Consider the following 16,749-nt stretch of genomic DNA (forward strand, 5'->3'; position numbering starts at 1 on the left):
TTTTTTTGTTCCTTAGATTTCACATATGATATTTCTCTTTGTCTGACTTATTTCACTCAGCATAATAATCTCTAAGTCCATCCATGTCGTTGCAAATAGTAGGATTTCATTTTTTTAATAGCTGAGTAAATATTCCATTGTATATATGAACCATAACTTCTTTATCTAATCGTCCGTTGATGGGCATTTAGGTTGTTTCCATATCCTGGCTATGGTATCTTGGCTTCCATGAGTATAGGGATGCACAGATCTTTACAAATTATTGTTTTGGTTTTCTTTGGGATAAACATCCAGAAGTGCAATTGCTGGGTCAAAAGATAGATCCATTTTTAATTTTTTGAGAAACTCCAGACTGTTTTCCATAGTAGCTATACCAATTTGCAATCCCACCAACAGTGTATGAGAGTTCTCTTTTCTCCACATTCTCATCAACATTTGTTGTTCTTTGATCTATTAATGATAGCCATTCTGACAGGGGTGAGGCGATATCTCATTGTGGTTTTAATTTGCATTTCTCTGATGATTAGTGACCTTGAGTATCTTTTCATATGTCTACTGGATATCTGTATGTTCTTTTTAGAGAAGTATCTGTTCAGGTCTTCTCCCCATTTTTTAATTAGATTGTTTGGGGTTTTTTTTGTTGTTGTTGTTGAGTTTTTTGAGCTTTTTATATCCAAAAATATATCAGATGTATCATAAGTGAATATCTTCTCCCATTCATAAGTGAATATCAGATATTCATAAGCAAATATCTTCTCCCATTCAGTTGCTGTCTTTTTTGTTGATAGTTTCCTTTGCTGTATAAAAACTTTTTAGTTTGATGTAGTCTTATTTGTTAATTTTTTCTTTTGTTTCCCTTACCAAGGAAGATATATCCTAAATGAAATTACTGTTAGCAATATCAGAGGGTTTACTGTCTAGGTTTTCTTCTAGAAGTTTTATGGTTTTGGGTCTTAAATTTAAGTCTTTAATCCATATGGAGACTATTCTTGTATACAGAAGATTGTCCAGTTGTTGTTGTTTTGGGGTTTGTTTTTGGTTTTGGGGGTTTTTGCATATCTGTCCAATTTTTCCCAGCACCATTTGTTTAAGAGATGTCTTTACCCCATTGTACATTCTTACCTTCATTGTCATATATTAAGTGAGCATATAGGTGTGGTTTTATTTCTGGACTCTCTCTTCTGTTCCATTGATCAACGTATCTGCTTTTATGCAGGTACTCTGCAGCTTTGATTACTGGAGACTTGTAGTGTAATTTGATATCAGAAAGTGTGATAACTTCACTTTTGTTCTTCTTTCTCAAGATTGCCATGGCTATTCGAGGTCTTTTATGTTTCCATATAAATTTTAGGATTATTTGTTCTAGCTCTCTGAAAAATGACATTGGTATTTTGATAGGGATTGCACTGACTCTATAGATTATTTGGGGTAGTATGGCCATTTTAATGGTGTTGATTCTTTCTACCCATGAGCACAGTATATGTTTCCATTTATTTTTAGATTTCTTTTTTCAACGACTTGTAATTTTCTGAGAACAAGTTTTTTATCTCCTTGATTAATTTGATTCTCAGGTATTTTATTGTTTTCGATGCAAATGTAAATGGCATTGTTTTCTTAATTTCTCTTTCTGAAGGTTCAACATTGGTATATAAAATGCCACTGACTTCTGAATATTAATTTTATATCTTGCTACTTTACTTAATTCATTAATTAGTTCTGTAGTTTTTTTGATGTAATCTTTAAGGTTCACTATATATAGTATCAAGTCATTGGCAAATAATGAGAGTTTTACTTCTTCCTCTCCAATTTGAATATCTTTTATTTCTCTTCCTTGTCTTATTGCTGTGGCCAAGACTTCCAATACAACTTTGAAGAAGCGTGGTGAAAGTGGGCATTCTTGTCTTGTTCCTGATCTTAAGGAAAATGCTTTTAGCCTTTCCCCATTGAGTATGATGTTAGCTGTAGGTTTGTCATATATGGCCTTTATTATGTTGAGGTATGTTCCCTCTATTCCCACTTGGCTGAGAGTTTTTAATCATAAATGGATGCTGGATTTTGTAGAATGCTTTTCCTGCATCTATTGATATGATCATATGATTTTTGTCTTTCTATGTGTTAATGTGGCATATCACATTAATTGATTTGCGGATATTGTACCAACTTTGCATCCCAGGAATAAATCCAACTTGATCACAGTGTATAATCTTTTTAATATATTGTTGAATTTGGTTTGCTAATGTTTTGTTGAGGATTTTTGCATCAATGTTCATAAGAGATATCGGCCTATAGTTTTCTTTTTTTGTAATGTCTTTGCCTGGTTTTGGAATCAAGATAATGGTGGCCTCATAAAAGGAGTTAGGGAGGCTTCCCTCTTCTTGAATTTTTTGGAATAGTTTGAGAAGAATAAGTGATAATTCTTCTTTGAATGTTTGGTAAAATTCATTTACGAAGCCATCTGGTCCAGGACTTTTGTTTTTTGGGTGTTTTTTGATTACTGATTCTATTTCATTGGTGGTATTCAGTCAGTTCTGACTTTCTGTTCCTTCTTGACTCAGTCTTAGAAGATTATATGCTTCTAGGAATGTGTCCATTTCTTCCAGATTGTCCAATTTGTTGACGTATAATTGCTCATTTTCTTATGATCCATTGTATTTCTGTGGAGTCCATGGTTATTTCTCCTCTGTCATTTCTGCTTTTATTTATTTGAGTCCTCTCTCTTTTTTCCCTGATGACTCTGGCTAAGGGTCTGTCAATTTTGTTTATCCTTTCAAAGAACCATCTCTTGGTTTCATTAACTTTTTGTATTTTTTTCTAGACTCTATTTCATTTATTTCCACTCTGATCTTCATTATTTCCTTCATTCTATTCACTTTGAGCTCTGTGTGCTGTTCTTTTTCTAGTTCTTTTAAGTGTAAGTTTAGATTGTTTATTAGAGCTTTTTTTATTTCTTGAGGTAGGCCTGTAGTGTTACCCTCTTAGGACTGCTTTCACTGTGACCCATAGATTTTGAGTTGTTGTGTTTTTGTTTTCATTTGTCTCTAGGTATCTTTTGATTTCTTCCTTGATCTTATTGAGAACTCATTCATTGTTTAGTAGCATGTTGTTTAACCTCCCAGTGTTTGTGTATTTTCCACTTTTTTTCTTGTAATGGATTTCTAGTTTAATACCATTGTGATTGGAGAACATGTTTGATATGATTTCAATATGTTAAATTTATTGAGACTTGTTTTGTGTTCTAACATGTGGTCTGTCCTGGTACATGTTCTACATGCACTTGAGAAGAATGTGTATTTTGCTGCTTTGTATAATGTATACTTTTTGCTTTGGGGTAAAATACTTTAAAAATATCTATTAAATCTATATGGGCTAGTGTCTCTTAAGTCATTTTAAATCTAGAATAGTTACCTACTCCACACCATCTTTTTTCATGACACCAAAGAAACATTTTCAAAGAAACGAGGCCAGTTATCTTCTAAACATTCTACATTGTGGAGCTGTCTGATCATTTCTTTTGTGGTGTCATTTAACTCATTGCTCTAACCCCAGTATTTCTGATAAATGAGAAAGTAGATCTTAAAGGTTTATTAAATTGCAGATACACTTTATCGATGAAAATGCTTCATAGGTAACACAATGTATTTCATACTGCATCACATGTCAAAAAGCAAGACCAGCTGTCTGACCAGAATGATGCAGTTTCACCCCTGATTCTAAGGATCTCATTCTTGAAAAATAAGTTATTCTTTCCATATCATCAAACAACACGTATTTGGTGAGATGACACTTTGATATCATGAGAATTCTAGAAGAGATTTAGATAAAATTTTTTCAAATAGTTTTGGCATTAACATGTCTTTCATATTATTTATATTAACTTTTCTACTTTATAACATTTCATTTTGAAACATGTTTTCCACAAACTGTAAAATTTATACAAAAGTAAGATTCACTTTTATAATGATGGCAGACTTACTCCCTAATTAAAATGTAAGTATCTTCTTTTTTTATTTTGTTTGAAACACATATAATAACCAGTATGATAGCCACACATGTACCAAGAGATAAACATATTTCCTAACGCATCAGCATCATCTGGACATATGGGAGGTGGTGGAGGAATTATTGGTGGTCCAGAAGGAAATGAAGGCAGCCAGCATGATAGGAAGTGTGGTGGTGGTGATGGTGGTAGTGGGCCATTGAATTTTAGACCTAGCTTTCTTGGTCCCAATCCTGATGCTGGCATTAAGTGTGGTAGAGGAAGAAACATATTCCATGGAAGAGCTTTTGACTTGATGATCTTCAGGTCCAGAAGACCTGAAGGAGCTCTCACTTTCATCTGTTAAAATTTGACTTTCGTTTTTATTCACCTGAGCATTCTGTTCTGTTATTAGCTACTACAGACATTGGAGAAAGTAGGTCAGACAGATTTGTTTCTATTTCCATATCCACTGTAAACCACAGCACAGTTTTCTCTCTTAAAATCAACTAAAGTAATGGCAACAGGGTAAATGCAGCTGTATTCTAACCAAATGGCAAAACATTTGTCACCAACTTTCCACTGCTTCAGGGGAATTGTGGTATGCTTTTTCTTTTTCTTAGCTTTTATTCTTAGCAGGCTTTCTTTTAGGTGTGCCTTTTGGTTTACCTGAAGCTTCAGAAATGTCACCAACTTTAGGGCATGTTTAAATAAAGCTACAGCTTTATGGAAAGCTTCTATCAATGCTGTATCATCTCATATGTCAGAATCATAACTCTGGCCTGTGCAATGCCAGAACTGCACAGAGCAGTCCCCTGCTCAGGACATTGGCTCCTACTCACATGCCTTGGCAAGGTTACTACGCGGGGCAGTGTACGGGCTGAATGCTAATGTGAATATATCTTTAAAACATAATTTCGAGTAAGAAAATAGGTAGAATGAGATTTATATCCCAACATAACTTAATAAAAATAAAAATACATACACACATGACACTGCATATTTAGTAAGAAGCTTGGGTAGTGAACACACCATGAAGTATACATATGATGTATTATTGAACTGTACACTTGAAACCTATATAATTTTATTAACCAATGTCATCCCAATAATTTTAATTTTAAAAAAGAACATATATAAAATACAGGATAGGATTGAAGAATTGAGATGAGCAAAAGAATAGAAAGAGAAGGGGAAAAGAATAAATTATAAATACAAAGCATAAAATATAGTGAGGAAGGAGAAAAATAGATTTTTAAAAAGTGTGAAAGTATAATATAAAATAAAAGTTTGAATGCTTTGCATTAATCAATAATAACAATGAGCTGAGAACCTGAAGAGAATTATTTCTTTAAAAGGGAAAGAGTAAGAGAGATGCTCGGATCGCCATAAGAAAACATGGAGTTCCTTGTTTTAAGGATATATGAGATCTAGAACTACAACTGTTAACTGGTAAGCAATCAGGAACTGATAAATCTCTAGAAACCAATTGCTGCCTCTATCTCTCGGGTTATCTCTTCTCTGGCTTTCAGTTTACTGAGTTCTTTCCCACTAGATTACTGGCTTATCCATTTCCTCATTGTATTCTTTTTACTACTTCATAGTTTCAGCTTTTCCATCATCACTATAGTTTTGAAACGATGGAATATTGCATAAACTCTATATCTCTTTTCTCCATGTATTCCTAACTCTACTTCCTAGCTTTTCCATATGCGTCCTTCCAACTACTGTCTCATGCCCTCACATTTCCTACTTCAAACACAGCCATACTTAGTTTAGCATTAGAAATAATATTCCTAGAAACCAAATAAGCACTGCTTTGCTCCTATGAGGACTCATTTGTATCTACAAACATACTATTTAACATTCATTAGATGACATTTACAATCTCCTTGTTCTTTAGAATTATTCTAATGATTGCTTTAGTATAGAGAGATTTCAGGCACTTGGAGTCACACAGTAAGAATGGCTGCCTTGACTTGCACTTTAAATTGGGCCCATGATTGAGACAGTTGGTTGCAAATGCATTGAATTTATAGACTAATTTGGAAAGAGTTGATATCTTTAGTCTTACGATTCTCTGTATATGTGTAGACATATATACAGACATGTAGATGATAGACAGATAGATAACAAATAGAAGATAGGTGACAGATAGATAGATAGATAATAAATGATAGATGATTGATAGATGATGCATACATACATACATACATACATACAGTGATAGATATAGATAGATAGAAAGATTATGTAAGGGATGTCAGAAATATGGTGAAGTGAGGGACATCCCCAGATTTCTCCCCTTGAAACAAAAATAAGCTGAACGTCTAACTCAATAAAAAACACCCAAACTGCACGCCAGCACGTCAGAGCGTAGAATCTGCACATAAGAACTACTACACGTCAGATGGCTGGGAGTCAAATGGTAGACTGGGAGACACAAAGAAGCTATCTCTGGTAGCTGGAGCTCCATGCAGGAGGAGGGAAAGGAAAGAAGGTGCAGAGGGTTCCATGAACAATCCTGTCTGGGAGAGCTGTGAGCTCCACACAGCAGCAGTGCCCAGGGATCAGGGCAGAGAGCAGAGAAGTGGGGACAGCAGAGAAGCAGGGATGGCAGAGAAACAACAGTTGATAATTACTAGCAGAGGTTGCAAAACATAAGGCTGAGCTGCAGGCCCCAACTCCCAACCCAGAGGGCCTATCCCCCCATATTCTCCAAGACCAAACACTGAGGAGCCCCAAGGTAATCTGAGCAAATACTATCGTAGTAGGAGACCTAAATACCCCACTGTCAGATATAGACAGAGCATTCAAACAGAAAATCAATAAGGAAATAGCATCCTTAAATGACACATTAGATGAAATGGACATAATTGACATTTACAGAGCCTTCCATCCCAAAACAGCTGCTTATATATTCTTGTCTAGTGCACATGGAACATTCTCAAGGTTGGACCACATACGGGGACACAGAGATAGCCTCAACAAACATAAGAGTTGAAATCATACCAACCATATTCTCTGATCATAATACTTTAAAACTAGAGATCAACTGCAAAAAGGAATCAGGAAGAACCACAAAAGCATGGAGAGTAAACAACATGCTACTAAGAATAACTGGGTCAGAGAAGATATAAAAACAGAAATCAAGAGATACAAAGAAACTAATGATAATGACAGTACAATATATCAAAACTATTGGAAAACAGCAAAGGGGGTAATAAAAGATCATATCATTACAAGCCTATCTCCAAAAATAAAAATGAGCCCAAATAAATAATCTAGCACTTCATCTTAAAAAACAAACAAACAAACAAACAAACTAGAAGAGGAAAATCAAATGAAGCCTAAAGTCAGCAGAAGGAAAGAAAGAATCAAAATTAGAGCAGGATTAAATGAAATTGAAAACAATAATAACAAAAAAAAATAGAAAAAATAAATGTAACAAAGAGCTGCTTCATTGAGAAGGTTAAAAACATTGAGAAAGCCCTGGCTAGACTCACTAAAGAAAAAAGAGAAAAGACACAAATAAGCAAAATCAGGGGTGAAAAAGTAAAAATGACAACAGATACCCCAGAAATCCAAAGAATCATACAAGAATACTATGAAAAAGTGTAAAACACCAAATTTAATAACCTAGAACAAATGGACAAGTGCTAAGAAAGATACAACCTTCTTGACTGAATCAAGAAGAACTGGAAAATCTAAATAGACTGATCAGCAGTATGGAAATTGAAACAATCATCAAAAACCTACCAAAAAGTCACAGTCCATGACCAGATGGCTTCACCAGTGAGTTCTACCAACATTCAAAGATTATTTAATACCTACTCTTCTCAAACTCTTCCAAAATACCGAAGAGGAGGCAATACTTCCCAACTCATTTTATGAGACCAATATTACCCAAATACTAAACCTGGTAAAGATAATGAAAAAAAAAACTACAGACCAATATCTCTCATGAACACAGATGCAAAAATCCTAAATAAGATACTACCGAACTGAATACAGCAACACACTAAAAAAATTATATACCACGATCAAGTGGGCTTCATCCAAAGGTCACAGGAATGGTTCCACAAGTGCAAATTGATTCATGTGATACACCACATAAACGAATTAAAACATAATAATCTTATGATCATATTGATAGATGCAGAAAAAGTCTTGACAAGATACAGCTTCTATTTATGATAAAAACACTTAACAAAATAGGTATAGAAGGAAAGTACTTTAATTTAATAAAGGCCATATATGACAACCCCTCAGCCAATATTATACTAAATGGTGAAAAACTAAAAACCTTCCCTCTAAGTTCAGGATCAAGACAAGGCTGGTCACTATCACCACTATTATTCAATATATACATTGGAGGTCCTAGCAACTGCAATCAGGCAAGAGAAAGATATAAAGGGCATCCAAATAGGAGACAAAGAAGTCAAATTGTCATTATTTGTAGATGACATGATTATCTATATAGAATACCCTAAAGACTCCACAAGAACACTACTAGAAATAATAAGCAAATACAGTAAAGTTTCTAGATACAAAATCAATGTTCAAAAATCCATAGCATTCTTATATTCTAATAATAAAGTGTCAGAAAAAGAAGTGGAAAAAATAATTATTTTGCAATTACAGCAAAAAGAATAAAATACCTAGGAATAAATCTAACAAAACGTGTGAAGGGCCTATATAATGAAAACTATAAGACCCTATCAAAAGAAATTGAATAAGATACACAGAAATGGAAAGATATTCCATGTTCTTGGATTGGAAGAATCAACATAGTTAAAATGACCATATTACCTAAAGCATTATACAGATTTAATGCAATCCCCGTCAAAATCCCATCGGCATTTTTTAAAGAAATAGAACAAAAATCATCAGATTTGTAAGGAAGAACAAAAGACCCCAAATTGCCAAAGCCACTCTGAGAATAAAGAAAGAGGCCGGAGGTATCACACTGCCCAACTTCAAATTATACTGCAAAGTGACAGTAATCAAAACGACATGGTATTGACAGAAAAATAGACACACTGACCAGTGGAACAGAATCGAGAGTCCAGAAGTAAACCCATATTTATATGGGCAAATAATTTTCAACAAAAAGCCAAAAACATACAATGGAGAAAGGAAAGTCTCTTCAGTAAATGGTGCTGGAAAAACTGGAAAGCCACCTGCAAAAGAATGAAACTAGATTGTTGTCTATCACCACACACCAAAATTAACTCAAAATGGATTAAGGACCTGAAACAACAAAATACATAGAAGAAAACACAGGAACTAAACTCAAGGACCTTGGACTTAAAGAGGATTTTATGAATTTGACCTCAAAGACAAGGGAAGTAAAAGCAAAAATAAATGAGTGGGACTACATCAAATTAAAAAGCTTCCGCTCAGCAAAAGAAATCATCAACAAAGTAAAGAGATAACCATCCTAATGGGAAAATATATTTGCAAGCAACACCTCCAATAAGAGCCTAATATTCAAAATCTACAAAGAACTCTATAACTCAACAATAACAGAAAAAACAAATGATCCTATCAAAAAATTGGCAGAGGATCTGAACAGACCCTTCTCCCTAGAGGACATACAAATGGCCAACAAATATTTGAAAAAATGCTCAACATCACTAGCTATTAGGGAAATGAAAATCAATACCACAATGAGATACCATTTCACACCTGATAGAATGGCTATCATCAATAGGACAAGTAATAACCAGTGTAGGAGAGGTTGTGGTGAAAAAGGAACCCTTATACACTGCTGGTTAGAATGTAAATTGCATTATACAGAGTTAATGCAATCTCCATCAAAATCCCACTGGCATTTTTTAAAGAAATAGAACAAAAATTCATCAGATTTGTATGGAAGTACAAAAGTCATCAGATTTTATGGAAGTACAAATTGCTAAAGCCATCCTGAGAAAAAAGAAAACTCTGCCTGATTTCAAATTATACTACAAAGCAACAATAATCAAAATGGCATGGTATTCACAGAAAAACAGACACATGGACCAGTGGAATAGAATTGAGAGTCCAGAAATAAATCCATGTTTATCTTGGCAAATAATTTTCAACAGAAAAAGCCAAAAACATACAGTGGAGAAAGAATAACTTCTTCAATGGTGCTGCAAAAACTGCAAAGCTATCTGTAAAAGAATGAAACTAGACTGTTGTCTATCACCAACAAACCAAAATTAACTCAAAATGGATTAAGGACTTGAATATAAGACATGAAACAATAAAATGCATAGAAGAAAATATAAGAATGAAACTCAAGGACCTTGGACTTAAAGAAGATTTTATTTGACCTCAAGGGAAAGGGAAGTAAAAGCAAAACTAAATGAATGGGACTACATCAAACTAAAAACGTCTGCACAGCAAAAGAAACTGTCAACAAAGTAAAGAGACAACCATCTGAAAGGAAAAATACATTTGCAAGCAACACCTCTGATAAAGGCCTAATATCCAAAATATACAAAGAATTCATATGACTCAATAACAACAACGACAACAACAACAACAAAAAATAATCCAATCAAAAATGGGCAGAGGACATGAGCAGACACTTCTGTCATTAAGACTTACAAATGGCCAACAAATATATGAAAAGGTGCTCATCATCGCTAACTATAAGAAAATACAAATCAAAACCACAGTGAGATACCCTCTCATACCTGTTTGAATAGCTATTATCAATAGGACAAATAATAACAAATGTTAGAGAAGACGTGGAGTCAAGGAATGCTCATACATTGCTGGTAGGACTCCAAATTTCTATAGCCACTATGGAAAACATTATAGAGTTTCCTCAAAAAAACTAAGAATTGATCTACCATATTATCCAGCAATCCATCTACTGGGAATTTATCCCAAAGACTTGAAAATTCATATCCGAAAAGATATTTGCACACCATTGTTCATAGCAGTGTTATTCGCGGTGGCCAGGACATGGAAGCAACTAAAGTGTCCTACAATAGATGATTGGATAAATGGAATATTACTCAGCAATGGAATATTACTCAGACATAAGAAGAGATGAAATACTGCCATTTGCAGTATGGATGAACCTCGAGATAATCATGCTAAGCAAAATAAACCAGACAGAAAATGTTGAAAATCACATGATATTACTTATATGTGGGACATAAATCTAAAAGCAACAAATGAACAGGACAAACAAACAGAAACTCATGGACATGGACAATAGACTAGTAGTTATCAGAGGGTAGAGGAGGAGGATGGAGAAGGTTGGTAGATGCAATAAAAGGGTTCAAATATGTGATGACCCAAAGAAATCTAAATATGGGAGGGGAACGCACAATGCAATATATATATATGCCTTACTGTTAAATTGTACACCTGAAACTTACTGGATTTCATTAATCAATGTCACCAAAAATATAAAAAATAAATTTAAAAATGATAGATAGATAGATAGATAGATAGATAGATAGATAGATAGATAGATAGATGATAGATATGCATATATCTTCATTTATTTAGATATTTTCTGAGTCATTCAATGGAATTTGAAGATTTTTCTCTTGTTCATTCATTATTATGTTAAGTCCTCTATAATGTAAAGTTGTTTTCCTTTTGCAAATGACATAGTCTGTATTTTTGCTAGTATAGAAAGAACATTGATTTTTATAATTATGAATTCTTATTTTGGGAGGTTCTTTTTCATTTTGATTGTAGTCTTCATGATGGTTCTTTTTTATATTATTATTCATCTTCGAATGTGGTCAGTCGTTTAGCGAAAAAAAATAATAGAGAGGCTTTGATTTGAGTTTTTTACTAACCACATGCTATTTCTTTAGCCTTAATTTTTGACATTAAAAATGTTGATGTGACTCATAGGACTGTCATCAAGTCCTAACTCTTTGTGTTGTAATCCATGTTTTCCTGCTTCCCCACCCTTTCTTTCCTCATTTGCCCTCTAGAAAACAACATTGTAGATAATTAAAACATCACGTCATTGAACTTCCAGGCAGAATGGTAGCCTAGACAGATACAGACATTTTTCCTCCCCCTATCAACTCTGACAACTAGAAATACCGTGTCAATTGTTTTAATTCAAACTACATATATCCTTTTTCAGTATAGTATTCTTTTACATCATAAGTGTGATATCATCTAACAATGATTGGTCATTGATCATGATGTGCATATAGTAATTAGTGCATCGAAGAGCTAGCCGCAAAGTTTGCACTTTATGTAACTCATGTTAATATGTCTTGGTAACTGAAATTTAAACTGTGTTATTGGAGCACTAGTATTATTTAACTGAACTGTGGAAACTGAAATTCATGCATATTAGAATCATGTAAAGCAAGGACTGCAAAACCATTCTAACATGCCCAGCTCTCTGAGCCTTTGATTCCTCCTCCAAAGCAGTTCCAGCATCTCCACCATTCAAGCAAAAGGTTATAACTGACTCCTGGTGTCCTTGTCCCATGTTAAATACTGAGTCATATGAGAGTACTCATAACTCCCTTATCCAGACTTATTTTGTAACTGATGGTGCAGCACTCTCAAGATTGATTTCTAGACACACTTTCCTGGTTCCTGACAATACATTTTAGCCAGGTCCTACAACTCACCTGGTCAATAGTCCCTTTCCTGACAAATCAGAGACAGCACTTCTCTAGTTGGATTATGCTGAGGTTGAGCCTAGTTATTGGCCTTGATACCATAGTTAGAGTAAATCTTAGGGTAAATATACTTGCAAGCATATTATCTTACAAAACATCTGCCTCAGGCGAGGACTTTGGATGATGTTCAGGAAAGGCGGGATTGGGAATGGAGTTGACTGCTATCATCTAATAAGAGGAGTTAGCAACTTCTGCAAGTGCAGAAATTCATAGAGATATTGGAGAAATTCAGTGGGTTACTTCTGCAAGTTTAAAAGTTCATAGAAATATTACATTTCAAGATTCTTGAGTCAATCCATTCCAAAGATTAGGGTCCCACTCTTTCAAGGTTCCTGATTTTAGAAAGAGACTTGCCAAGTTGATACAATTCTTTGTAATTTTACTACTCTCACAATCAGATCCTGGACCTAATTTTCAACACATTCTGTCCTCCAGTTTTAGAAAATGAGAGCTTCCTTAAATATTGCCAAAGAGATTTTCTGGCTTTCACACAATTCCCATGGTTCATGACTGGCTAGATTGAGTGTGTGGTTTTCTTTCTTTAGCACATTCATGTCATTTAATAGCAAGTGATCAAATTCACGGTTCTTATAATTACCAATGCTACCATCTCTCAAATTCCAGAGATATTGCATAAAATGGTGCATGACCCTTTACTTCATCCCATCCTAATTCAACACAGTAAGAGTCCTAGTGAGTGCAATGATATAACATGCCAGAACTTATCACCAACTACTTACCACTAGCAATGGAGTCTTTGCTGTAATATGGATATCAAGTAATTCTAGAATTTAGCTTGAAGACCTGCCTTCTAGAATAACTTTGAGTATCAACTGCTTTAGTTTAGGATTCCCCACCCCCAAAGCAGATCTAGAGAAAATAATCAAATGCGAACATTTATTTGTGACTTGCAGTAAACAATGGAAGGGAAGGAAGATGTGAGATAGGAAAAAGATGACACTCAATGAAGGGTACATTATGAAACTAAGTATTACAGTGGGTAACTAGAGTTTAATCCCTTTGAGAATATCTGGGAAATGATGTAAAAGGCATGCTTCAGAATTATCCTGAAGAATTATCTGGGCCAAAGAAGCTGCAATATTCAATTTTTCTGTCATTGGTTGAGAACAACTCCCAAGACTTGTTAATTCTTCAGCATGTTCAACTTGTCAGGCTCACAAGGAAAAAAGCTTTCTGCAGTATGGAGAACCCTCATCCATTATTGATAGTTGAAGTCAGCCAGAAAACAGAGTACTGGAAAGGCCTCAGGAATTTGGACAAAGCAATACAGCATCTGCTATACCAGATATCTCTGATCCTCAGAAAAAAATTATATATGTTGAACCTTGGTGCTGAGTGGAATTGGAAAATAGTCTCCCCATAATTTGCGATATAGAAAATTTCCTGGATTACCAGATCACCAAAGAAGGAGGAGCATTAGGCTAGTATTGTGGCCTGAATTGTATTCCCCCCAAATTGTATGCTGAAGCTATAACCCCCAGTTCCTCAGAATGTGTCCACATTTGGAAGTAGGGCCTTTAAAGCAGTGATTAACTTAAATGAAGCTCTTGGGATGTGCTCTAATTTGATCTGTGTTGTGCTGTGTCCTCATGAGAAGAGGAGATTTGGACACACAGAAAGAGATGCTAGAGGAACGACATGAGGACACAGTGAGAAGGCAGCCATCTGCAAACCAAGGAAAAAAGCCTCAAAAACAACCAAATCTGTTAAAATGTTGATCTTTGACTTCTTATCTCCAGAACTATGAGAAAAATACATTTGTATTGTTTAAGGAGCCTAATTTGTGGTACTTTGTTTTGGGAGCCCTAGTAAACTGGGATGCTTTTGTGATCCAGGAACATCATCCTTGTAAATGCAGAACCACAGGAAAAGAACCCATCAGGCAACTTATCCTGATCAAGCAATTCTTCCACAAGTACAGTACAGAGCTTGTCCTGGAGCTCCCTGCCCTGCCAGACTCTCAGGACCATAGAACTTATAAATTTCACTATGCTTTCCTTTAACAATACAGAAGTCCATCTTCAAAAATGGAAGTCAGTAGAAATTACACCACAGATAATCTTGGTCATTTAAGTATACCTGATTCTCTGCTACCACCTGAACAGGACACAGATGGCCCAGATTCTGGTCCTCCACTGCATCTGTCAGTCAGAGGTCAGATGCTGCAGATGCCAGGGGAAAACTCTTGAAAAGAGGACCACCTTTCATGCTTGGAAAGCTATTAAAGACCTTCCCAAGAACCCTCTCCACCAAGTGATTTCCTTACCCCAGCACACTCTCAAGAAATGTCTGGCCACAAGAAATGTCTCTATCGTGAACTGTATTTTGTTTTCCATACTACAACCTAAAATAGAAGTGAGTCACCTTTAGAGTTAATCCAGCCTACAGATAAGATCCAGGATGACAGGAAAACATTATTTTCTGTCTCATGGAAAGTAATTTTGCTTTTTTGTCTTTTGGTTTTATTGCTACTACTTAAGTGAATATGTATTGGCTCAAATGGAAACTTGATAGAATTATAATTCTTAAGATAGTGATTATTATAATGTGAATCTTATTTCATTTTTTTGTGTTGTAAATAGTATAATTATAGTAGATTTGTGTTTTTTATTGAGTCCGATAAAATAAGTCAAGCACACAAAATTTTTGTCTTCTAAAATAATTTTTAATTTTTTCTCTTTTAATTTTATTGCTATTAGTTAAATGACTATATAATGGCTCTAATAAAAACTTACTAGATTCATAATTTTTAAGATAGTGTTTTATAAGTGTACATTATATAAATTTAAATCTTATTAATAATTGTTTCCATGTTTTGAGTTTAATTGGAATCCAATTCCAACTGTTTATCTTTAAGGTTTACATAATGTTACTTATTTTATTGTTGCTATTTAACAAGTCTTCTTATTAATCCAGAAACACATTTAGTTTCAGTGCTATAGTCAAGTAATTATAAAACTGTTCAAATAGGGACTCTACGCAAAATGGCATAGAAGGTAAAGGCTGTGCATGCCTCCTTTAGAGACCACACCAAAATTACAACAGAACTACAGAGCAACCAGCATGCAGAGTCATCTGAGGTTGTACAGAAGCCCTGTAACTAGTGACAAAAATACCAGGTCACCTCAAAATGGTAGGAGGGACAGAGACATGAAATAATTGGATCCCACATCCACGTGTGGCAATCAGGAGTCTGGAGGGCTATTTTGGCTGCAGAGCCCCCTCTGCCACCTGAGGAGTAAAGAGTCCTGGCCACACACTAGGCACCCCAGCCCAAGGTTCCAGTGCTGAGAAGAGAAGTCTCCACAACCTCTGGCTGTGAAAACAAGCGGAGGTTGCAGCTGAGTGAAAGAGAGGGCTGTGAGACCGGAGACATTCCTCTTAAAGGGCCCACACCGGCCTGTCTCGCTGATGGACTCACTCGCTCTGAGCTCCAGGGCTGGAGCAGCTGCTGAAGGGGCACCAGGTACATAGCGGGAGGTGCTGAGGTATCGGGCTTCAGGGCAAGGACTGAAGGGTGGCTTTCTCCAAGACAGAAGTGCTGGCAGCATCCATTATTTCTCTGTTGAGCCCTCCCCACTCCTGGCTTGCAGACGCAGGCGCCACTGTATCACTGCAGATGCCGGAGAGTTGCCATCAACCTAGATAACACAGGTCACTTTACCCATGAGATTCCCTGAGACTCTGCCTCTCCCAATTTGTGGGCCCTTCCAAGTCACTTCCAGTGATGTATTCCATAAAAACAGGCTGTCTTACCTGCTGTAGACTTTCATAAAATCAAAGGCTCACAAAACCCAAAGAAGCAGCATCTGGCCTTGGCGTGTCCTGTATCTCTTGCTGAGCAACTCCAAGCCCCACACTACTGGTAGCCAACCTCTAGTTTCTGACTTGGCCCATCGAAGCACCTATAAGCCCAGTACAGGTAGCACCCATATGTGGATTGCTTGGTGACTCTTACCAGCTGGCCCCAGGTTCACAGGCTGTGGTTGAACTTGGCCTGCAGCTGGGCCTCTCCTAGATCTGTGCCAAGGGGTCCCACAGCACACCTACTACAAAAAGCCACTCTACTAAGACTGGGAGACATAG

The 16,749-nt window shown here is 35.7% G+C and overlaps 1 pseudogene; it reads right to left on the reverse strand.

Annotated features, from left to right (window-relative positions):
- Positions 1–3,976: 3,976 nt before the first annotated feature.
- On the reverse strand, positions 3,977–16,214 carry LOC120610677 (survival of motor neuron protein-like; annotated as a pseudogene).
- Positions 16,215–16,749: the final 535 nt, after the last annotated feature.

The sequence above is a fragment of the Pteropus medius genome, unplaced genomic scaffold (genome assembly GCF_902729225.1).
Source record: "Pteropus medius unplaced genomic scaffold, Ma_sr-lr_union100, whole genome shotgun sequence".
Classification (NCBI taxonomy): domain Eukaryota; kingdom Metazoa; phylum Chordata; class Mammalia; order Chiroptera; family Pteropodidae; genus Pteropus; species Pteropus medius.